Below are 27,164 nucleotides of genomic sequence, written 5' to 3' on the forward strand. Positions count from 1 at the left end.
CACTATAGACTATCTGTGTTGTGCCCTTTACGAGACAGCTACACTATAGACTATCTGTGTTGTGCCCTTTACGAGACAGCTACACTATAGACTATCTGTGTTGTGCCCTTTACTACACTATAGACTAGACAGCTACACTATAGACTATCTGTGTTGTGCCCGTTACGAGACAGCTACACTATAGACTATCTGTGTTGTGCCCTTTACGAGACAGCTACACTATAGACTATCTGTGTTGTGCCCGTTACGAGACAGCTACACTATAGACTATCTGTGTTGTGCCCGTTACGAGACAGCTACACTATAGACTATCTGTGTTGTGCCCTTTACGAGACAGCTACACTATAGACTATCTGTGTTGTGCCCTTTACGAGACAGCTACACTATAGACTATCTGTGTTGTGCCCTTTACGAGACAGCTACACTATAGACTATCTGTGTTGTGCCCTTTACGAGACAGCTACACTATAGACTATCTGTGTTGTGCCCTTTACGAGACAGCTACACTATAGACTATCTGTGTTGTGCCCGTTACGAGACAGCTACACTATAGACTATCTGTGTTGTGCCCTTTACGAGACAGCTACACTATAGACTATCTTGTTTCTGCCCTTAACTTTACGAGACAGCTACACTATAGACTATCTGTGTTGTGCCCTTTACGAGACAGCTACACTATAGACTATCTGTGTTGTGCCCTTTACGAGACAGCTACACTATAGACTATCTGTGTTGTGCCCTTTACGAGACACAGCTACACTATAGACTATCTGTGTTGTGCCCTTTACGAGACAGCTACACTATAGACTATCTGTGTTGTGCCCTTTACGAGACAGCTACACTATAGACTATCTGTGTTGTGCCCTTTACGAGACAGCTACACTATAGACTATCTGTGTTGTGCCCTTTACGAGACAGCTACACTATAGACTATCTGTGTTGTGCCCGTTACGAGACAGCTACACTATAGACTATCTGTGTTGTGCCCGTTACGAGACAGCTACACTATAGACTATCTGTGTTGTGCCCTTTACGAGACAGCTACACTATAGACTATCTGTGTTGTGCCCTTTACGAGACAGCTACACTATAGACTATCTGTGTTGTGCCCTTTACGAGACAGCTACACTATAGACTATCTGTGTTGTGCCCTTTACGAGACAGCTACACTATAGACTATCTGTGTTGTGCCCTTTACGAGACAGCTACACTATAGACTATCTGTGTTGTGCCCTTTACGACAGCTACACTATAGACTATCTGTGTTGTGCCCTTTACGAGACAGCTACACTATAGACTATCTGTGTTGTGCCCTTTACGAGACAGCTACACTATAGACTATCTGTGTTGTGCCCTTTACGAGACAGCTACACTATAGACTATCTGTGTTGTGCCCTTACGAGACAGCTACACTATAGACTATCTGTGTTGTGCCCTTTACGACACTATAGACAGCTACACTATAGACTATCTGTGTTGTGCCCTTTACGAGACAGCTACACTATAGACTATCTGTGTTGTGCCCGTTACGAGATAGCTACACTATAGACTATCTGTGTTGTGCCCGTTACGAGACAGCTACACTATAGACTATCTGTGTTGTGCCCGTTACGAGACAGCTACACTAGACTATCTGTGTTGTGCCCGTTACTATACACTATAGACTATCTGTGTTGTGCCCGTTACGAGATAGCTACACTACAGACTATCTGTGTTGTGCCCTTTACGAGACAGCTACACTATAGACTATCTGTGTTGTGCCCCCTTTACGAGACAGCTACACTATAGACTATCTGTGTTGTGCCCGTTACGAGATAGCTACACTACAGACTATCTGTGTTTTGCCCTTTACGAGACAGCTACACTATAGACTATCTGTGTTGTGCCCTTTACGAGATAGCTACACTACAGACTATCTGTGTTGTGCCCTTTACGAGACAGCTACACTATAGACTATCTGTGTTGTGCCCTTTACGAGACAGCTACACTATAGACTATCTGTGTTGTGCCCGTTACGAGATAGCTACACTACAGACTATCTGTGTTGTGCCCGTTACGAGACAGCTACACTATAGACTATCTGTGTTGTGCCCTTTACGAGATAGCTACACTATAGACTATCTGTGTTGTGCCCGTTACGAGACAGCTACACTATAGACTATCTGTGTTGTGCCCGTTACGAGATAGCTACACTATAGACTATCTGTGTTGTGCCCTTTACGAGACAGCTACACTATAGACTATCTGTGTTGTGCCCGTTACGAGACAGCTACACTATAGACTATCTGTGTTGTGCCCTTTACGAGACAGCTACACTATAGACTATCTGTGTTGTGCCCTTTACGAGACAGCTACACTATAGACTATCTGTGTTGTGCCCTTTACGAGACAGCTACACTATAGACTATCTGTGTTGTGCCCTTTACGAGACAGCTACACTATAGACTATCTGTGTTGTGCCCTTTACGAGACAGCTACACTATAGACTATCTGTGTTGTGCCCGTTACGAGACAGCTACACTATAGACTATCTGTGTTGTGCCCTTTACGAGACAGCTACACTATAGACTATCTGTGTTGTGCCCTTTACGAGACAGCTACACTATAGACTATCTGTGTTGTGCCCTTTACGAGACAGCTACACTATAGACTATCTGTGTTGTGCCCTTTACGAGACAGCTACACTATAGACTATCTGTGTTGTGCCCGTTACGAGATAAGCTACACTACAGACTATCTGTGTTGTGCCCTTTACGAGACAGCTACACTATAGACTATCTGTGTTGTGCCCTTGACGAGACAGCTACACTATAGACTATCTGTGTTGTGCCCGTTACGAGATAGCTACACTACAGACTATCTGTGTTGTGCCCGTTACGAGACAGCTACACTATAGACTATCTGTGTTGTGCCCTTTACGAGACAGCTACACTATAGACTATCTGTGTTGTGCCCGTTACGAGACAGCTACACTATAGACTATCTGTGTTGTGCCCTTTACGAGACAGCTACACTATAGACTATCTGTGTTGTGCCCTTTACGAGACAGCTACACTATAGACTATCTGTGTTGTGCCCTTTACGAGACAGCTACACTATAGACTATCTGTGTTGTGCCCTTTACGAGACAGCTACACTATAGACTATCTGTGTTGTGCCCGTTACGAGATAGCTACACTACAGACTATCTGTGTTGTGCCCGTTACGAGACAGCTACACTATAGACTATCTGTGTTGTGCCCTTTACGAGACATCTACACTATAGACTATCTGTGTTGTGCCCGTTACGAGATAGCTACACTATAGACTATCTGTGTTGTGCCCGTCACGAGACAGGTACACTATAGACTATCTGTGTTGTGCCCGTTACGAGACAGCTACACTATAGACTATCTGTGTTGTGCCCGTTACGAGACAGCTGCACTATAGACTATCTCTGTTGTGCCCGTTACGAGACAGCTACACTACAGACTATCTGTGTTATTCCCGTTACGAGACAGAACAGAAAACACATTAACTAGAGACGAGTTTAGCATTAAGTCCTCGTCTTACTCGCGTTTTCTTAGTAATTTATATAATTGTTTATATACTGGGTAAAGGAGCCATTTTAAAGTTTAAAACATAATTATTAGCGAAATCTTAATAAGTACAGAGAAAATATTTGTTAACACTGTAGCTCATCACCAACACATTGACTTTGTTTTACTGTTATAGAAAGGTTTTGATGATGTCCCGGATGTTTATAGAAAGTCGTAGTTCGAACGAAAAATTCGCTGCCTGAATTTGTTGAAATTTGTAAATGAAAATCATGGAAGGTTTTGTTATTTTAGTCCTAGGTTCACTTTCTTGTCGTCATGAAAACACAGGTATTATGAGTTACCAGCGTAAATTACCTGACGTACAATATCTAAAGTCAACAACTTTTAAGAACGTTTCGGCTTGTGTTGCGTTTAGCGAAGTCGCAGTAGTAGTAGGAAACCAATTCAAGCTGTCTGGTAATTGTTGTTGTTTTTCTGCGGTATCAGTTAGTGAATAACGTGACGCGTGCGTCTGTGGAAATCAACCAACCATGAAGGAACTATGGCCACGTGCCATTCGAAAGGGAGGCACAAAACTGTGATTTCTCTTGTTCAATGTTTGATACATTTTATACAAAAGCGAATCATTTTACAACATGTGTTGAATTATAAAAAAGGAAAATTACTTTAAATTAACAAATTACTTTAGTTTCATTTATGAGAACATCTAAGAAAAATCAAGACCGTTACTTTATCAGGTTTAATCTTTACGTTTTCTGTCTATTATTATACTTTATCAGGTTTAACCGTATGTTTTATCTCTATTAATATATTTTATCAGGTTTAATTCTTATGTTTCCTGTCTGTTATTATACTTTATCAGGTTTAACCGTATGTTTTATCTCTATTAATATATTTTATCAGGTTTAATTCTTACGTTTCCTGTCTGTTATTAATTGGTTGCAAACTATTCTTCTATAGCTTTAGTTTATCTCAAACTTATGTTTCTGTTTTGTTCTTAAGACTGTAAGGATACGTTGGAGGAACATTAATAACTCAGTGTCGAAATTCACCTACATTTTGAACAACGAAGTACAAAATCTCTTTATTAATAAAGCTGTAAATACCTCACAGCCATATGTAGTTTTGAAACCTGTAAGTGCTGAATGAAGTTTCAGGGAAAAACGGTAGAAATCTAAGTAACAAAACTAATCGGTTTCTAGATAGTTCTGAATGTGAAAAGTAACAAAACTAATCGGTCTCTAGATAGTTCTAATGTGAAAAGTAACAAAACTAATCGGTCTCTAGATAGTTCTGAATGTGAAAAGTAACAAAACTAATCGGTCTCTAGATAGTTCTGAATGTGTAAAGTAACAAAACTAATCGGTCTTTAGATAGTGCTGAATGTGAAAAGTAACAAAACAAATCGGTCTCTAGATAGTTCTGAATGTGAAAAGCAACAAAACTAATCGGTCTCTAGATAGTTCTGAATGTGTAAAGTAACAAAACAAATCGGTCTCTAGATAGTTCTGAATGTGAAGAGTAACAAAACTAATCGGTCTCTAGATAGTTCTGAATGTGTAAAGTAACAAAACAAATCGGTTTCTAGATAGTTCTGAATGTGAAAAGTAACAAAACTAATCGGTCTCTAGATAGTTCTAATGTGAAAAGTAACAAAACTAATCGGTCTCTAGATAGTTCTGAATGTGTAAAGTAACAAAACAAATCGGTCTCTAGATAGTTCTGAATGTGTAAAGTAACAAAACAAATCGGTCTCTAGATAGTTCTGAATGTGAAAAGTAACAAAACTAATCGGTCTCTAGATAGTTCTGAATGTGAAAAGTAACAAAACAAATCGGTTTCTAGATAGTTCTGAATGTGAAAAGTAACAAAACAAATCGGTTTCTAGATAGTTCTGAATGTGAAAAGTAACAAAACTAATCGGTCTTTAGATAGTTCTGAATGTGAAAAGTAACAAAACTAATCGGTCTCTAGATAGTTCTGAATGTGTAAAGTAACAAAACTAATCGGTCTCTAGATAGTTCTTAATGTGAAAAGTAACAAAACTAATCGGTCTCTAGATAGTTCTGAATGTGTAAAGTAACAAAACTAATCGGTTTCTAGATAGTTCTGAATGTGAAAAGTAACAAAACAAATCGGTCTCTAGATAGTTCTGAATGTGAAAAGTAACAAAACTAATCGGTTTCTAGATAGTTCTGAATGTGAAAAGTAACAAAACAAATCGGTCTCTAGATAGTTCTAATGTGAAAAGTAACAAAACTAATCGGTCTCTAGATAGTTCTAATGTGAAAAGTAACAAAACTAATCGGTCTCTAGATAGTACTGAATGTGAAAAGTAACAAAACTAATCGGTCTCTAGATAGTTCTGAATATGAAAAGTAACAAAACTAATCGGTCTCTAGATAGTTCTGAATGTGTAAAGTAACAAAACAAATCGGTCTCTAGATAGTTCTGAATGTGTAAAGTAACAAAACTAATCGGTTTCTAGGTAGTTCTGAATGTGAAAAGTAACAAAACTAATCGGTCTCTAGATAGTTCTGAATGTGAAAAGTAACAAAACTTATCGGTCTCTAGATAGTTCTGAATGTGAAAAGGAACAAAACAAATCGGTCTCTAGATAGTTCTGAATGTGAAAAGTAACAAAACTAATCGGTCTCTAGATAGTTCTGAATGTGAAAAGTAACAAAACTAATCGGTCTCTAGATAGTTCTAATGTGAAAAGGAACAAAACAAATCGGTCTCTAGATAGTTCTGAATGTGAAAAGCAACAAAACTAATCAGTCTCTAGATAGTTCTGAATGTGAAAAGTAACAAAACAAATCGGTCTCTAGATAGTTCTGAATGTGAAAAGTAACAAAACTAATCGGTCTCTAGATAGTTCTGAATGTGTAAAGTAACAAAACTAATCAGTCTCTAGATAATTCTGAATGTGTAAAGTAACAAAACAAATCGGTCTCTAGATAGTTCTGAATGTGTAAAGTAACAAAACTAATCGGTTTCTAGGTAGTTCTGAATGTGAAAAGTAACAAAACTAATCGGTCTCTAGATAGTTCTGAATGTGAAAAGTAACAAAACTTATCGGTCTCTAGATAGTTCTGAATGTGAAAAGGAACAAAACAAATCGGTCTCTAGATAGTTCTGAATGTGAAAAGTAACAAAACTAATCGGTCTCTAGATAGTTCTGAATGTGAAAAGTAACAAAACTAATCGGTCTCTAGATAGTTCTAATGTGAAAAGGAACAAAACAAATCGGTCTCTAGATAGTTCTGAATGTGAAAAGCAACAAAACTAATCAGTCTCTAGATAGTTCTGAATGTGAAAAGTAACAAAACAAATCGGTCTCTAGATAGTTCTGAATGTGAAAAGTAACAAAACTAATCGGTCTCTAGATAGTTCTGAATGTGTAAAGTAACAAAACTAATCAGTCTCTAGATAATTCTGAATGTGAAAAGTAACAAAATAAATCGGTCTCTAGATAGTTCTGAATGTGAAAAGTAACAAAACTAATCGTTCTCTATATAGTTCTGAATGTGAAAAGTAACAAAACTAATCGGTTTCTAGATTTTTTATAAAGTTTAAATTTAAATCAATTTGTTTGATCTTCTATACCAAATATTTCATTCCTTGAAAGAAATAAAAATGTGATTGTTGGTGCCGTAAAGCGCCCTCTAAAATATTTTTTAAATCTTATTTTTGCTTTTTCATTTGAAATGGAAAAGATTTCAATTGCTTACAAAACATTTTTATCGAAGTGAAAATAAACATTGAAACAAAAACTTCAATACTAGTTATTTGAACAAAAATTTAAAGAAACCTTAGAGAGAAAACGACAAATTGAAAACGTCAGTAACACGAGTTAATTTAACTTTCTATTCCCAACAACAGAATTCCACTTTTCACTGAATCTTGAAATCGTTTTCTAACTTTCTCCATGTGCTTTTTGTAACGTAAATAATGAAAAATGCATTTTTTTGTCATGAAATCTGTTTTCAAAGACTAAGCATCCAGTTTTGTTTTTTTGTACAAACAAGAAGCTACTCTAAGTTTATAGCTCGTATAACCTCATTTTCAACTGTAAAAGAAAATTCCTAAGTAAGAGAAAGAACGCCAGGAACTTCAACCTTTTTCCAGCGTTTGTTTTAACCCTAATTACCTCTCTGGCTTTTGTCAAAACCTGAACCTATTACCCTAAGCACGTGAGTGAACTTAACTGAAAACAGTACCTCTCTGAACTTTACTTCAGCCGTTGGTCTTTCTAGCTTGACCTAAAAGTAAAGTAATCGACTTCAATCAGGTATGTACACGTAATTCAGGCTTAACTGGTTGTTAGAAACATTTAAGCAAGCTACACGTAATCAAAAGAAAAATGACATCATCGAATGCGTTTTTCTTAAATCACTTAGTTCACATCTATTCTACTTGCTTGGTGCCATTAGTTCCTCACAATCAACATTTATAACAACATAACTTTACAAAAAAAGGCTTAGCGCCTTTTGAAATAATTTCTTTAGAGACGTAGGTTGTATGCTGTCTTAAACGTAGTTTGTTTATAGGCACGAAACTTAATAGCATCAAACAGTTTTAGCCTCGTCTCTTGTAGCTATCCCTGCCTTCGGAAGCTGGAGGCCTTATACCTCTACAATTCGGGTTCGATCCCTAAGACTGGCAGACCAGATTTACGATTAACAACAAGCAAATTAACTCTCGAAGTTAAAGATCATATATAGCACAATTAGAGTACATGTATAGATGATGTATAACACAATTAGAGTACATGTATAGATGATGTATAACACAATTAGAGTACATGTATAGATGATGTATAACACAATTAGAGTACATGTATAGATGATGTATAACACAATTAGAGTGCATGTATAAATCATGTATAACACAATTAGAGTGCATGTATAGATCATGTATAACACAATTAGAGTACATGTATAGATCATGTATAACACAATTAGAGTGCATGTATAAATCATGTATAACACAATTAGAGTACATGTATAGAGCATGTATAATACATAGTACAATAATCTTAAAAATCAAAACATGCTTTTGTGAATATAAATTATACGATCTTTTATGAAAGTTCACAGTTGTGTTTATAATGTGACGTACAAAGTTGTGTTTATAATGTGATGTACACAGTTGTGTTTATAATGTGGTGTACACAGTTGTGTTTATAATGTGATGTACACAGTTGTGTTTATCAGGTGATGTATATAGTTGTGTTTATCAGGTGATGTATACAGTTGTGTTTATAATGTGATGTATACAGTTGTGTTTATCAGGTGATGTACACAGTTGTGTTTATAATGTGGTGTACACAGTTGTGTTTATAATGTGATGTATACAGTTGTGTTTATCAGGTGATGTATACAGTTGTGTTTATAATGTGATGTATACAGTTGTGTTTATCAGGTGATGTACACAGTTGTGTTTATAATGTGGTGTACACAGTTGTGTTTATAATGTGATGTATACAGTTGTGTTTATCAGGTGATGTATACAGTTGTGTTTATAATGTGATGTATACAGTTGTGTTTATCAGGTGATGTACACAGTTGTGTTTATAATGTGATGTACACAGTTGTGTTTATAATGTCACGTACACAGTTGTGTTGATAATGTGACGTATACAGTTGTGTTTATAATGTGACGTACACAGTTGTGTTTATAATGTGATGTACACAGTTGTGTTGATAATGTGACGTATACAGTTGTGTTTATAATGTGACGTACACAGTTGTGTTTATAATGTGATGTACATAGTTGTGTTTATAATGTGACGTACACAGTTGTGTTTATAATGTGACGTACACAGTTGTGTTTATAATGTGACGTATACAGTTGTGTTTATAATGTGACGTACACAGTTGTGTTTATAATGTGACGTATACAGTTGTGTTTATAATGTGACGTACACAGTTGTGTTTATAATGTGATGTATACAGTTGTGTTTATCAGGTGATGTATACAGTTGTGTTTATAATGTGATGTATACAGTTGTGTTTATAATGTGATGTACACAGTTGTGTTTATAATATGTATACAGTTGTGTTTATAATGTGACGTACACAGTTGTGTTTATAATGTGATGTATACAGTTGTGTTTATAATGTGACGTACACAGTTGTGTTTATAATGTGATGTATACAGTTGTGTTTGTCAGGTGATGTACACAGTTGTGTTTATAATGTGATGTATACAGTTGTGTTTATAATGTGATGTACACAGTTGTGTTTATAATATCTATACAGTTGTGTTTATAATGTGACGTACACAGTTGTGTTTATAATGTGATGTATACAGTTGTGTTTATAATGTGATGTACACAGTTGTGTTTATAATGTGACGTATACAGTTGTGTTTATAATGTGACGTACACAGTTGTGTTTATAATATGTATACAGTTGTGCTTATAATGTGACGTACACAGTTGTGTTTATAATGTGATGTATACAGTTGTGTTTATCAGGTGATGTACACAGTTGTGTTCCATAAGTTTCATTATCAGTGACAGTTCTTCTATTCTGTTATGTTACATATATGGTTATTCCGCCATATTTAGATGTTCACTGGTTTAACCGGCTGACGTTCATGGGCTACATATGACTTCGGTTTTGTTCAGTTCTCAAACTCTGTTACCACGTCAGCGGGTCTGTTATGGCTTTCGTTCTAAGAAGTAAAATCGAAGATCATTTACAAACCGACAAACGACGTTTCACTCAGAACATATCGGCTTGGAGAGTAGCCAAGATCGGTCACAAATCAGTAGAAACTTTGGCCAACGACGCTGTTTGTCTGACCAGAGCTGGGTGGTAAGAGATACGGCTGCTATAATGCCGTATCATGAACCTGTTACGGTGGTGACCTAAAGACCTTATACAGTACCTTGGGTAGTGTTCACTAACATGTGGTAATAATGCGAAATGTTATAAGAAACCTGCTTTGTTTTAACAGTTTCCTATTACACAACAATCGCCGTAACAACCATGACTTCTTTTTATTGTCTATTTTTTAAAATCTTACCAATTTCCTTAGTAGAAAATCGTGTGTTAAAAACAGTTATAAACATTTTATGTTTTATGAATAAGCGTAGTTTTGAAACAATGGAGCGCAAAATTTCTTCATTGTTTGAAAAAGGCACCATAATGTTCTACGACTATTATATCAAATACAGCAGAACATTAAACACGGTCAGAGTTTGAAACAGATGTCATGATGTCCTAAGACTATTGTATTAAACATAACAGAACATTAAACCTGGGTGTATTTTTTAACCCAAATCTCAGATAATTTTACCACTTTATTACGATAGTACATGACGTAACTTGAAGGTTTTTGTTATTGTTGTATTGTAAGTAAGACAACATCTGTAACTGGTTCATTTCTAGCAGTAAAACCGAACAAATCCGTGAATTAAAGAAACACAATAAACTGAGGTTGTTGTTTTTTTAATGCACTAGAATTTAAAGATTTGTTTATCAGTCACAAAACTATATAACGGGCTATCTGTGCTGTGCCGATAGTGAGTATCGAACGCCGATTCTTAGTGTTATAATCCCTCAGATATATCACTGAGACACCAGCACAAGGAAATAGAATTTGAAGTGATGTAAATATCTTTAATATTAACGTTGAATTTCATCAAAGTATATTAACCATTTTACTGTTATAATGGATAACGTTCGAAAGCTTAGAAGCATTTAACGAAAATACATTCAGTTCCTTTTGTTTGTCTGTTTAGAATAAAGCACAAAACTACGCAATGCTCTGCCCACCAAGGGTATCGAAACTCGGTTTTCAGCAGTGTGATTCTGCAGACATTCCGCTGTGCCGTTGGATGGCCGTATCGTTCCTCCATTTCAGCCACAGTACTTATAACAAGGATGCCAACATGTGTTACCTTTGGTTATTTAGAGAAACACACGACAATCTGTCTCACAGCTCTAATTTCTTAACAAAACTTACAGCTATATATTTCAGCATTCAAACTTATAACATCTGGATTTCTACTCTGCACATTATGTGTTCGTCGGAAAGACAACAATACGTTTACGGACTTGCAACGCTAAATTTCAAGTGGACACAACAATGTGGTTTTGTTCACTTTCAGACTTTTAAACCTAAACCTATTTCTCTATTCTACTACCCTTAATTTTGTTCATTGCCAGCAACTGTCTTTCCAGTTATTTCTAATAGGTAGAAATAGAAACTTGCTAAAAACTGCCAACTTCAATATTTGTTTCTAACTGTACTTTATCAGTTGATTATTGTCTAGACGAATTCTAACAGCTTAAATTTTTGTTTGTTTGTTGAATTTGGTACAAAGCTAGTAGACTAGACAGGAAGCACCTAATCAGTGGCACCTACCATCATCTCTTGGGCTACCTAATGTTATGAACAAAACGTAGTATTCACCGGAAGGTTTTAACGCTGCCGTAACTAAAATGAGGTAAGTTTGCTCGGAAACTGGATTCGATCCCACGACCCGTTGATCAATACTGATTGCGAGTCGATTGCCTTAAACACCAGCCAAGAAAATAACAGATATGGTAACACAGGTAATAACAGATATGGTAACAATGGTAATAACAGATATGGTAACAATGATAATAACAGATATGATAACTCATATATGGTAACACAAATAATAACAGATATTGTGTGGATTTTATTATGCGTCATTCTCTACTTCTACATAGCCAGATGGTTTTAAATGTTTCTTTAGACTCGGCATGACCAGGTGGTTACGGCGCTCGACTCGTAATTTGAAAATAGCGGATTCGAATCCCCGTCGCACCAAACATGCTCGCCCTTTCAGCCGTGGAGGTGTTATAATGTGACGGTCAATCCTACTATTCGTTGGTAAAAGAGAGCTAAACAGTTGGCGGTGGGTGATGATGACTAGTTGCCTTCCCTCTAGTCTTACACTGCTAAATTAGGCCCGGCTATCGCAGATAGCCCTTGTGTAGCTTTGTGTGAAATTTTAAAATAAAGCAAAACAACTTAATTTGTCTATAATGTTCTTACTAACAATGTATTCTACATTCAGCAGCCTTAAGAAGGCGAGAGTACCACTGTTCTGTGGTTTGGAAGCTTTATTAAAAGACGTAATGTTATACAATATAAGTTTATACCTCCTACAAACACCACGTATGACAGAATATTATGTATGTGTTATAGAAAGTGTTTACACCTGTGTTTCAGCAACACTACTAATTCATAATAAATGAAACTTGTTATTCCTGTAAGTAAGTTATGATAACATTGTAGGATTTTTTACTTCTCTCCTATAAGTTATTATTATAACTTTGTTGATTTTCTATTAAAAAACGTGAAACTATTCTCTAGTTCATTTTCTCTACTTAATTTTCTTAATTTTTATTTTTTCGGGTATGATAAATCTTCTTTCACAAGATGTATTTTTTTTTGTTGTCTGTCATCTCGTTTTTCTTCTATACGTAATTTCTGTCACGATCAACTAGTTCATCAGTTGAATCACGTAAAGGATCAAAGAAAATCTATATTATTTTTAAACCGTCTATCAAAGACAAGTTTTAATTTTTTATGATAAAAATAACATAATTTTAGAAGAAAACCTACCCAGGCCCAAAATATTGTAATAAGCTCATATATAAATTTAGGCTTAGCACCACACAAATATTATGGTTCTGTGCCTGTTATTGAAGTTACAAAAAAGAATTAGTACAGAATACACGCGGTTTTTCTACTTTTAAAAAGATGAAAAACGATAACAAAACCGAAACTGTAAAATGGGCTTCCGACGTTGTATCTTCCACGAGGATCGAGCCCCGAATTTTAGAGTTATATCTTGTGGGACTAAAGTTTTTAGGAGATTTTCCAATAGTCCTAATTTCATGAGATAGAGTAAATTTAACTTCAATTCGATTTTCGGGTGGTTAGTAACGGTTCGAATAATTTATGTTGGTAGCACTCAGAGCTGGACTGATGTATATACCTTGTGGACGGAAAATGCCCATGTATTTAAATAACAAATTTAAACAGAATTTTGTCCTTACGTACCTGGTGTTTCTTACCCGAACTACGCCGAACCATTTCTACAAATCTATTTCCATGCAGAGATAACGTGATACGAGATAACAAAGATTTTATTTGAAAATCGGCTCTAAAAAAAATCCCACAACAAATAGATGAATTGAAGAGTTCGAAACTATTAAAACAAATATGCGCTTGCGCACAATATCTTTCTAAAGCGAATAAAATGAAACTTCAAAACTGTTATGCAGGTTTGTTTTGGGACAAAACTATCTACTCTTTCCACTGCGGGAAATCGAACCCTGTAAATCTGTAAACTTACAGCTGCCCCACAAGTGTGACACACTGTAATTTGTGTTCAAATAGTGTGCGTATGTAAGTGAAGCTACTTAGTATAATATAAAAACTGATTTCAGTAGTTTTACTAATTTTACTATTACAGTTCCTATTTTGTTTATAATAACCGGATAAATCAGGTTTCAGCTATACATTCTATCGTCTCTTTTATAGTCACTAAACTTTCGTTTATTTCTTTAGTCTGTTTTTCAAGTTTGGAGTTTTCTCCAATGCTCTGCTATAGCGATTAGGACAAATTTTCCCACCATGTGACGCTGCGATATTTCACCTTGTCAGTCAATATCGTTGCAGATCTATTAGAAAATATGTAATATTAAATTGTCGAAGTTTTACTGACTAACGCAATACGTAGTTTCTGGAAGTTCAACTGTATGTTTACAGAATGATTACATAACTCATCCTATTATTTGTAAACTAATAAAATGATTGGTTGAGGTACTAGCGGCTTTGACCAATATGGCATCTGAAATAAAATGTATCTTTATGTGCTGTTTCTTATTTCTAATTACATTAATCTAATTCCACATCTCAGCCACGTGCTAATTAACTTACTTCTGAACTGTCCGGAAAACCAAGTCCTCTATACAAAAGTATTAAACTATCAGTAAGAAACAAAGGTACAAACCTGTTAACTTGAGAACCATTTCCTAGACTCTAATGAACCAGAAAGAAGCCACACTGGGAGAGCTTTGAAAGGAAATCATTGAATACCAGACAACGTTTCATCAAATGCAAACTTCGTTCACTTCGCCTGTTACATGATAGTGTTTATTTTGACCGCAGGTTACTTGGAACCTCCCCTTCTTCCGATTGGACACAGAGCCATCACTCAGATTTAAAGTAACCACCGTAACTGCAACGCCACCAACCATATACATAGTTTCTCGGAATAGACTGGTAACCTGTTCTAATCGCTGAGTGGATCTCCTTGGAGACATTCATTAAAATTAAAAGTCGTGCCGAACTCGTAACTCCTGGTGGAAAAAAAAAACAGTTATTATCAGTGGGGAGAAAGAAAAGAACACGTTTAGACCACCCTGGCCGAATACTGGTGTATATCCTTCCAGGAACAATAAATCTTTGGCCTTTGTTGGACTAATCTGCCATCATGTCTTCATGACAGTATGAGTACAGCCAACCGTCATCTTATCTTCATAACAGTAAAACACAGCCGAACGCTATCTTGATTTCATACTAGTAACAGTACAGCCAACCACCATCTTGACTTCATAATAGTAACAATGCAGCCAATCGCCATCTTGTCTCCGTAACAGTTGTAGTACAGCCAACCACCATCTTGACTTCATAATAGCAACAATGCAGCCAATCGCCGTCTTGTCTCCGTAACAGTTGTAGTACAGCCAACCGCCATCTTGTCTTCTTAACAGTAACAGTGCATCCAAACGCTATATTGTCTCTAGAACAGTAATAGTACAGCCAACCATCACTTGTCTTCATAAAAATACAGCCAACCGCCATCTTGTCTCCATAACGGTAAACTACAGTCAAATTTTGAAGTAACATTTCAAGAGACTCTCCTACATGTTTGCCTCATACAGTCCGGTTTGAAATGCCTCGTCTGATTTAAATGGTAAATATTTCCTCTTGCATCCAGTTTGTTAATAGACTGCATAATTAAAATAAATACATTTTTTTAGTCAATTTCACAAAGACTCTGTAAAAACAAACATAATGTTCGGTTCTAGCTGGTTATCACCGTAGTTCATTCATACGATGTGTCAACAACACTATGCAAGTTTGGAAACAAACCATGATACTGAAAACATTATATATGTTTTTGAAACATTTCTCTTGTTACAAATATGAATCTTTTAGTCTTAGAATTCTGGTTTCTTTTTATAAGAAACCTTAAATCAATGAAATAACTTCTAAACTGACCTGGTAGCTTCAGCGGTTTTCTTACGATGTAAGATATATAAGTATATATAGTAATAATAACGTCCTTCAATAGTTTTTCAACTACAGTGTATAACACACTCGAAATAATTTCTAACAGACTTTGAACTAAGAAAATGAACAAAATCATTTTCCTTTGGCGATATTGGGGCAAAAACTGGCCTTTTATCTCTAGTATCTGGAGAGAAATTGAGATTTGTATGTTCTAATGTCAGGACAGAAATTGACCTTTATCTGTCCCGATGTTAACAGTAAAACTGACCTTTTTTTGTCCTCATATTGACATTAAAACTAGCCTTTGTTTGTCCTCATATTGACAGTAAAACTGACCTTTGTTTGTCCTCATATTGACATTAAAACTAGCCTTTGTTTGTCCTGATATTGACAATAAAACTGACCTTTGTTCGTCCTCATATTGACATTAAAACTAGCCTTTGTTTGTCCTCATATTGACAATAAAACTGACCTTGTTTGTCCTCATTTTGACAATACAACTGACCTTTGTTTATCCTTATATTGGCAATAAAACCGACCTTTGTTTGTCCTCATATTAACAATAAAACTGATCTTTGTTTGTCCTTTTTGTTGACAATAAAACTGGCCTTTCTTTGTCCTATATTGACAATAAAACTTACCTTTGTTTGTCCTCATACTGACAATAAAACTTACCTTTGTTTGTCCTGATATTGACAATAAAACTGACCTTTGTTCGTCCTCATATTGACATTAAAACTAGCCTTTGTTTGTCCTCATATTGACAATAAAACTGACCTTGTTTGTCCTCATTTTGACAATACAACTGACCTTTGTTTATCCTTATATTGGCAATAAAACCGACCTTTGTTTGTCCTCATATTAACAATAAAACTGATCTTTGTTTGTCCTTTTTGTTGACAATAAAACTGGCCTTTCTTTGTCCTATATTGACAATAAAACTTACCTTTGTTTGTCCTCATATTGACAATAAAACGGACCTTTCTTTGTCCTATATTGACAATGAAACTGGCCTTTGTTCTAAAGACTGAATAACAGAATGTATAAAAATATAACTCCAACTCTGTACAATGTCGAATTGTGACTAACACGTATCAAGAACATTGAGTGAAGATCAGTTAACATTCATAATTAACAGAGAAACAAAGTGTGAATATCAGTTGACCCATAGAAACATTACTAGAGCAAAGTGTGAATATCAGTTGATCCATAGAAACAATACTAGAACAAAGTGATAATATCAGTTGACCCATAGAAACAATACCGGAACAAAGTGTGAATATCAGTTGACCCATAGAAACAATACTGGAACAAAGTGTGAATATCAGTTGACCCACAGAAACAATACCGGAACAAAGTGTGAATATCAGTTGACCCACAGAAACAATACTGGAACAAAGTGTGAATATCAGTTGACCCATAGAAACAATACTAGAACAAAGTGTGAATATCAGTTGATCCATAGAAACAATACTAGAACAAAATGTGAATATCAGTTGATCCATAGAAACAATACTAAAACAAAGTGATAATATCAGTTGACCCATAGAAACAATACTAGAACAAAGTGATAATATCAGTTGACCCATAGAAACAATACCGGAACAAAGTGTGAATATCAGTTGACCCATAGAAACAATACTGAAACAAAGTGTGAATATCAGTTGACCCATAGAAACAATACTAGAACAAAGTGTGAATATCAGTTGACCCACAGAAACAATACTGGAACAAAGTGTGAATATCAGTTGACCCATAGAAACAATACTAGAACAAAGTGTGAATATCAGTTGACCCATAGAAACAATACTGGAACAAAGTGTGAATATCACTGATATGTCAGTTTGTTAATTAAGTTTCCTTCTGTCCACTTTTCCCACGTGATTAGTTGTTCACCACTCACTTGTATTCAACAGGTTTTACTTCTACGAATAATCTTTTTTACATAAAATAAGTTTTGATTAGGAAATGTACAGAAAACAAAGACGCAAAATGTGATAAAGATAAACAATATTTATGTTATCTGACCATATGTTTAACAAGGAACCAATAGTTTCTACCGTAAAACATGGAACAATATGTTCAACAAAAAACCAATAGTTTCTCGCGTAATACATGGAACAATATGTTTAACAAGGAACCAATAGTTTCTACCGTAAAACATGGAACAATATGTTCAACAAAAAACCAATAGTTTCTCGCGTAATACATGGAACAATATGTTTAACAAGGAACCAATAGTTTCTACAGTAATACATGGAACAATATGTTTAACAAGGAACCAATAGTTTCTACCGTAACACATGGAACAATATGTTTAACAAGACACCAATAGTTTCTACCGCAATACATGGAACAATACGTTTAACAAGGAACCAATAGTTTCTACCGCAATACATGGAACAATATGTTTAACAAGGAACCAATAGTTTCTACAGTAATACATGGAACAATATGTTTAACAAGGAACCAATAGTTTCTACCGTAATACATAGAACAATATGTTTAACAAGGAACCAATAGTTTCTACCGTAATACATGGAACAATATGTTTAACAAGGAACCAATAGTTTCTACCGTAATACATAGAACAATATGTTTAACAAGGAACCAATAGTTTCTACCGTAACACATGGAACAATACGTTTAACAAGGAACCAATAGTTTCTACCGCAATACATGGAACAATATGTTTAACAAGGAACCAATAGTTTCTACAGTAATACATGGAACAATATGTTTAACAAGGAACCAATAGTTTCTACCGTAATACATAGAACAATATGTTTAACAAGGAACCAATAGTTTCTACCGTAATACATGGAACAATATGTTTAACAAGGAACCAATAGTTTCTACCGTAATACATAGAACAATATGTTTAACAAGGAACCAATAGTTTCTACCGTAACACATGGAACAATACGTTTAACAAGGAACCAATAGTTTCTACCGCAATACATGGAACAATATGTTTAGCAAGGAACCAATAGTTTCTACCGCAAGTTGTACATAAACATTATGTACATTGTTAAATGTAACCAAGTTTACATAAACATTATGTACATTGTTAGAATGTAACCAAGTTGTACATAAACATAATGTACATTGTTAAATGTAACCAAGTTGTACATAAACATTATGTACAGTGTTAGAATGTAACCAAGTTGTACATAAACATAATGTACATTGTTAAATGTAACCAAGTTGTACATAAACATAATGTACAGTGTTAGAATGTAACCAAGTTGTACATAAACATTATGTACAATGTTAGAATGTAACCAAGTTGTACATAAACATTGTGTATGTTGTTAGAATGTAACCAAGTTGTACATAAACATAATGTACATTGTTAAATGTAACCAAGTTGTACATAAACATAATGTACAGTGTTAGAATGTAACCAAGTTGTACATAAACATAATGTACATTGTTAAATGTAACCAAGTTGTACATAAACATTATGTACAGTGTTAGAATGTAACCAAGTTGTACATAAACATAATAGACATTGTTAGAATGTAACCAAGTTGTACATAAACATTATTCACAGTGTTAGAATATAACCAAGTTGTACATAAACATTATGTACATTGTTAGAATGTAACCAAGTTGTACATAAACATAATGTACATTGTTAAATGTAACCAAGTTGTACATAAACATTATGTACAGTGTTAGAATGTAACCAAGTTGTACATAAACATAATGTACATTGTTAAATGTAACCAAGTTGTACATAAACATAATGTACAGTGTTAGAATGTAACCAAGTTGTACATAAACATAATGTACAGTGTTAGAATGTAACCAAGTTGTACATAAACATTATGTACAGTGTTAGAATGTGACCAACTAGTACATAACATTGTGTACGTTGTTAGAATGTAACCAAGTAGTACATAAACATTATGTACAGTGTTAGAATGTAACAAAGTGGTACATAAACATAATGTACATTGTTACAATGTAACAAAGTGGTACATAAACATTATGTACATTGTTAAAATGTAACAAAGTGGTACATAAACATTATGTACATTGTTAGAATGTAACCAAGTTGTACATAAACATTATGTACATTGTTAGAATGTAACCAATTTCTGCATAAACATAATGTACATTGTTAGAATGTAACCACGTTGTACATAAACATAATGTACAGTGTTAGAATGTAACCAAGTTGTACATAAACATAATGTACATTGTTAAATGTAACAAAGTGGTACATAAACATAATGTACATTGTTACAATGTAACAAAGTGGTACATAAACATTATGTACATTGTTAGAATGTAACCAAGTTGTACATAAACATAATGTACAGTGTTAGAATGTAACCAAGTTGTACATAAACATTATGTACATTGTTAGAATGTAACCAATTTCTGCATAAACATAATGTACATTGTTAGAATGTAACCAATTTCTGCATAAACATAATGTACATTGTTAGAATGTAACCAAGTGGTACATAAACATAATGTACAGTGTTAGAATGTAACCAAGTTGTACATAAACATAATGTACATTGTTAAATGTAACCAAGTTGTACATAAACATTATGTACAGTGTTAGAATGTAACCAAGTAGTACACAAGCATTATGTACATTGTTAGAATGTAACCAAGTTGTACATAAACATAATGTACATTGTTAAATGTAACCAAGTTGTACATAAACATTATGTACAGTGTTAGAATGTAACCAAGTTGTACATAAACATTATGTACAGTGTTAGAATGTAACCAAGTAGTACACAAGCATTATGTACATTGTTAGAATGTAACCAAGTTGTACATAAACATAATGTACAGTGTTAGAATGTAACCAAGTTGTACATAAACATAATGTACATTGTTAAATGTAACAAAGTTGTACATAAACATTATGTACAGTGTTAGAATGTAACCAAGTTGTACATAAACATTATGTACAGTGTTAGAATGTAACCAAGTTGTACATAAACATTATGTACAGTGTTAGAATGTAACCAAGTTGTACATAAACATAATGTACAGTGTTAGAATGTAACCTAGTTGTACATAAACATAATGTACATTGTTAGAATGTAACCAAGTTGTACATAAACATAATGTACATTGTTAAATGTAACCAAGTTGTACATAAACATTATGTACAGTGTTAGAATGTAACCAAGTTGTACATAAACATTATGTACAGTGTTAGAATGTAACCAAGTTGTACATAAACATAATATACATTGTTAAATGTAACCAAGTTGTACATAAACATTATGTACATTGTTAGAATGTAACCAAGTTGTACATAAACATAATGTACAGTGTTAGAATGTTACCAAGTTGTACATAGACATAATGTACAGTGTTAGAATGTAACCACGTTGTACATAAACATAATGTACAGTGTTAGAATGTAACCAGGTGGTACATAAACATAATGTACATTGTTAGAATGTAACCAATTGGTACATAAACATAATGTACAGTGTTAGAATGTAACCAATTGGTACATAAACATAATGTACATTGTTAGAATGTAACCAGGTGGTACTTAAACATAATGTACATTGTTAAATGTAACCAATTAGTACATAAACATAATGTACAGTGTTAGAATGTAACCAGGTGGTACATAAACATAATGTACATTGTTAGAATGTAACCATTTGGTACATAAACATTATGTACAGTGTTAGAATGTAACCAGGTGGTACATAAACATAATGCACATTGTTAAATGTAACCAAGTGGTTACACAATTCATGCTAAGCACTCTACTTTGACTGGCCCAAACTGATGTACTCCGTTAGCGTTTGTTTGAAACTGGAACTTATGAAAAGCTTAGTTTTGTGGACATTATCAGTTGTCTACAAACAGTTGTATACAAAATCAACTTAAAACTGTATGTTTATTATGTGTCCTAGTTAAACACTCTTGTCTTATAACCACGTCATTGTTCAGAATGGAAGGTCCGATTGACTTATGTGAAAAACTTTACCCCACCGTTGATGTTTCAGTTTGTAATTAAATATCAAACTGATTATTGTGTAGCTTTAACTTGTTGTTACAGAATTTTGTATTTAGGTATGTTTCTAACAAAGCCTTATGTAATCTTAAATGTGATTGAAATAAGAAACGATGTAACGAACTTAATAAAACTCGAAACGTCCAACTGCTGTTAAGAAAACGAACATGTAACCAGTCTTCTCGTCAGTTGTTCTGAAGTGACAATAACTTCGTGTTTATCTCTGCAGAGGGCGTGAAAAGATATTATTTTATCTGTTACCGTAAACTTGAAACAAAATCAGTTATTAATCAGTCTGACTCTAGCTGGCAACGTTTGGTAAGAAACAAAATCTCCCGTTTCGGTTTTAAAAATAGTACCTGTTTTTGTTATTCTAGTAACGTTTCTTAGACAAAATGTTTTGTTAAATATGTAGTGTCTTAAGACGCGTTCATATTACAGTTGAAAGTTGAGTTTGTTTAGAGAAGTTACTGTTATATTGGTGAACAGTGTTACATTTAATGATAACACATCACATGTGTTTAATGTGAACAGTGTTACAGTTAATGATGGCACATCACATGTGTTTAATATGAACAGTATTACAGTTAATGATAACACATCACATGTGTTTAATGTGAACAGTGTTACTGGTAATGATAACACATCACATGTGTTTAATGAGAACAGTGTTACAGTTAATGATAACACATCATATGTGTTTAATGTGAACAGTGTTACAGTTAATGATAACACATCACATGTGTTTAATGTGAACAGTGTTACAGTTAATGATAACACATCACATGTGTTTAATGTGAACAGTGTTACAGTTAATGATGACACATCACATGTGTTTAACGTGAACAGTGTAACAGTTAATGATGGCACGTCACATGTGTTTAATGAGAACAGTGTTACAGTTACTGATGACACATCACATGTGTTTAATGTGAACAGTGTTACAGTTAATGATGACACATCACATGTGTTTAATGTGAACAGTGTTACAGTTAATTATAGCACATAACATGTGTTTAATTGTATCATTTTACTTGAATTATACGTACTTACACGACGTACTTTTTAAAACCACAACACAGATCTAACAAGTTTTCTGCTCTAACTAAACATTTCCGATTATGTAATAAAAAATTTCTATTCGTTGCAAATCGTAAAACTATTAGTAAAAGAAATTTCCCAGTGTATTCGTACTTTCTAATTAATAAATACATTGAAACGAACGTCGTATTTTTGAAGGACATAAAATAGACTATATACTACTAAATATTAAGTATAAATTTAAAAATTCATTAACAAAAACTAACATTCATTAGAGTCAGATCCAATCATGAATTCTATATCCTAATATATCTTAGACACAGATCTCACGGTCAGTGTAATATCCTTACTTTAACAAAGAAACTACTGCTTGCTTGAAGTAATTGGAGAGCATTTCATATCTTTATACCTAGATTAATAGGAGAGCATGTTATCTCTTTAGGTGTTGATAAGTGGACTGATAGGAGAGTATGTTATCTCTTTAGGTGTTGATAAGTGGACTGATAGGAGAGTATGTTATCTCTTTAGGTGTTGATAAGTGGACTGATAGGAGAGTATGTTATCTCTTTAGATGTTGATAAGTGGCCTGATAGGAGAGTGTGTTATCTCTTTAGGTGTTGATAAGTGGACTGATAGGAGAGTATGTTATCTCTTTAGGTGTTGATAAGTGGACTGATAGGAGAGTATGTTATCTCTTTAGGTGTTGATAAGTGGACTGATAGGAGAGTATGTTATCTCTTTAGATGTTGATAAGTGGACTGATAGGAGAGTATGTTATTTCTTTAGGTGTTGATAAGTGGACTGATAGAAGAGTATGTTATTTCTTTAGGTGTTGATAAGTGGACTGATAGGAGAGTATGTTATCTCTTTAGGTGTTGATAAGTGGACTGATAGGAGAATGTGTTATCTCTTTAGGTGTTGATAAGTGGACTGATAGGAGAGTATGTTATCTCTTTAGGTGTTGATAAGTGGACTGATAGGAGAGTATGTTATCTCTTTAGGTGTTGATAATGGACTGATAGGAGAGTATGTTATCTCTTTAGATGTTGATAAGTGGACTGATAGGAGAATGTGTTATCTCTTTAGGTGTTGATAAGTGGACTGATAGGAGAGTATGTTATCTCTTTAGGTGTTGATAAGTGGACTGATAGGAGAGTATGTTATCTCTTTAGGTGTTGATAATGGACTGATAGGAGAGTATGTTATCTCTTTAGGTGTTGATAAGTGTACTGATAGAAGAATATGTTATCTCTTTAGGTATTGATAAGTGGACTGATAGAAGAATATGTTATCTCTTTAGGTGTTGATAAGTGAACTGATAGGAGAGTATGTTATCTCTTCAGGTGTTGATAAGTGGACTGATAGGAGAGTATGTTATCTCTTTAGGTGTTAATAAGTGGACTGATAGGAGAGCATGTTATCTCTTTAGGTGTTGATAAGTGGACTGATAGGAGAGTATGTTATCTCTTTAGGTGTTGATAAGTGGACTGATAGGAGAGCATGTTATCTCTTTAGGTGTTGATAAGTGGACTGATAGGAGAGTATGTAATCTCTTTAGGTGATCATAAGTGGACTGATAGGAGAGTATTTCATATTTTTAGATGTTGATAGGTGGATTGATATGAGAGTACTTTATGTCCTTAGGTGTTGATATGTGGATTGATAGGAGAGTATAGATAGTGGTACAAAATACAAGTGTTGTTCTAAATATGAGACATAGGATATTGGTAGTAGTACAGAACCAATATTTGTCTTTGCTACACAACCAATAATTATTTATAAACAGAGTCGATACACATTGAACGTTTCGTACTTACAATTAACTGAACGATCCACTGTATTAGTGCACACGCACGTGATATTTCGTGTATATTCACAACGTTCTCTGATTCGTGGCTACTTGTAATGTTATCGAACAGCACCGATACACGCTCGGTCTTTGTGAAATACTTGTTACTAAGACAACCTCTGTATGTTTAGTTTTCTGGTTAATATTTCTTTGAGTAAGCCTAGCGCTGTGTTTGGAATGTTGAATTACTCTGATATGTAGGAAACTCTTGACTTACCCTGATATGTAGGAAGACTGTTGACTTACTCTGATATGTAGGAAAACTGTTGACTTACTCTGATATGTAGGAAGACTGTTGACTTACTCTGATATGTAAGAAAACTGTTGACTTACTCTGATATGTAGGAAAACTGTTGACTTACTCTAATATGTAGGAAGACTGTTGACTTACTCTGATATGTAGGAAGACTGTTGACTTACTCTGATATGTAGGAAAACTGTTGACTTACTCTGATATGTAGGAAAACTGTTGACTTACTCTGATATGTAAGAAAACTGTTGACTTGCTCTAATATGTAGGAAAACTGTTGACATACTCTGATATGTAGGAAAACTGTTGACTTACTCTGATATGTAGGAAAACTGTTGACTTACTCTGATATGTAAGAAAACTGTTGACTTGCTCTAATATGTAGGAAAACTGTTGACATACTCTGATATGTAGGAAAACTGTTGACTTACTCTGATATGTAGGAAAACTGTTGACATACTCTGATATGTAGGAAAGCTGTTGACTTACTCTGATATGTAGGAAAACTGTTGACATACTCTGATATGTAGGAAACTGTTGACTTACTCTGATATGTAGAAAAACTGTTGACTTACTCTGATATGTAGAAAAACTGTTGACTTACTCTGATATGTAGGAAACTGTTGACCTACTCTGATATGTAGGAAAACTGTTGACATACTCTGATATGTAGGAAAGCTGTTGACTTACTCTGATATGTAGGAAAACTGTTGACTTACTCTGATATGCACAACATTATTTTCCGTTTTAAAATACATTATTGGTGGTTGAGAGTTTTCAAAGATTCCAAGTTCGTCAACCACGTGACGTATTTCTTGTTTTATTTATCTTATAAACAGTATAGGTTTCGTTTCGGTAATAATAAAATACACTCTGTTGTTATAATTGTTATATATTATTATTATCTTTCCTACAGTTGTCTTTAGTATAAAATCTTATGGATATTATTATGTTGTCTGTACTATATGATCTTATGGATATTGTAATGTTCTCTCTACTATATGATCTTATAAATATTGTAATGTTGTCTCTACTATATGATCTTATAGACATTGTAATGTTGTCTCTACTATATGATCGTTTGGATATTGTAATGTTGCCTCTACTATATGATCGTATGGACATTGTAATGTTGTCTCCATTATATAATCTTATAGATATTGTAATGTTGTCTGTACTATCTGATCTTATGGACATTGTAATGATGTCTCTATTAGATGATCTTATGGATATTGTAATGTTGTCTCTATTATATGATCTTATGGATATTGTAATGTTGTCTCTAATATATGACCTTATGGACATTGTAATGTTGTCTCTACTATATGATCGTATGGATATTGTAATATTGCCTCTAATATATGATCGTACGGACATTGTAATGTTGTATCTATTATATAATCTTATGTAATTGTAATGTTGTCTCTACTATATGATCTTATGGATATTGTAATGCTGTCTCTATTATATGATCTTATGGATATTGTAATGTTGTCTCTACTATATGATCTTAGGGATATTGTAATGTTGTCTGTACTATATGATCTTATGGATATTGTAATGTTGTCTCTACTATATGATATTATAGACATTGTAATGTTGTCTCTATTATATGATCTTATGGATATTGTAATGTTGTTTCTATTATATGATCTTATGGATATTGTAATGTTGTCTGTACTATATGATCTTCTGAACATTGTAATGTTGTCTCTACTATATGATCTTATGGATATTGTAATGCTGTCTCTATTATATGACCTTATGGATATTGTAATGTTGTATTTATTATATGATCTTATGGACATTGTAATATTGTCTGTATTATATGATCTTATGGATATTGTAATGTTGTCTGTACTATATGATCTTATGGAAATTGTAATGTTGTCGCTACTATATGATTTATGGATATTGTAATGTTGTCTCTACTATATGATCTTATGGATATTGTAATGTTGTCTCTACTATATGATATTATAGATATTGTAATGTTGTCTCTACTATATGATTTTATGGATATTGTAATGTTGTCTCTACTATATGGTTTTATGGATATTGTAATGTTGTCTGTACTATATGATCTTATGGATATTGTAATGTTGTCTGTACTATATGATCTTATCGATATTGTAATGTTGTCTCTAATATATGATCTTATGGACATTGTAATGT

At 34.0% G+C, this 27,164-nt stretch overlaps 1 protein-coding gene across 2 annotated transcripts in view; it reads right to left on the minus strand.

Moving 5' to 3' along the window:
* Positions 1-27,164, minus strand: part of LOC143242704 (homeotic protein ultrabithorax-like) — a 178,823-nt gene that overhangs the window by 135,963 nt on the left and 15,696 nt on the right. For both annotated transcript variants that reach the window (XR_013023158.1, XM_076486179.1), the window contains exon 2: positions 14,551-14,899. The gene's annotated coding sequence lies outside the window, so the exon portion shown is untranslated. The remainder of the gene's footprint in view (positions 1-14,550; positions 14,900-27,164) is intronic.

Source organism: Tachypleus tridentatus, unplaced genomic scaffold, assembly GCF_004210375.1.
Source record: "Tachypleus tridentatus isolate NWPU-2018 unplaced genomic scaffold, ASM421037v1 Hic_cluster_2, whole genome shotgun sequence".
NCBI lineage: Eukaryota > Metazoa > Arthropoda > Merostomata > Xiphosura > Limulidae > Tachypleus > Tachypleus tridentatus.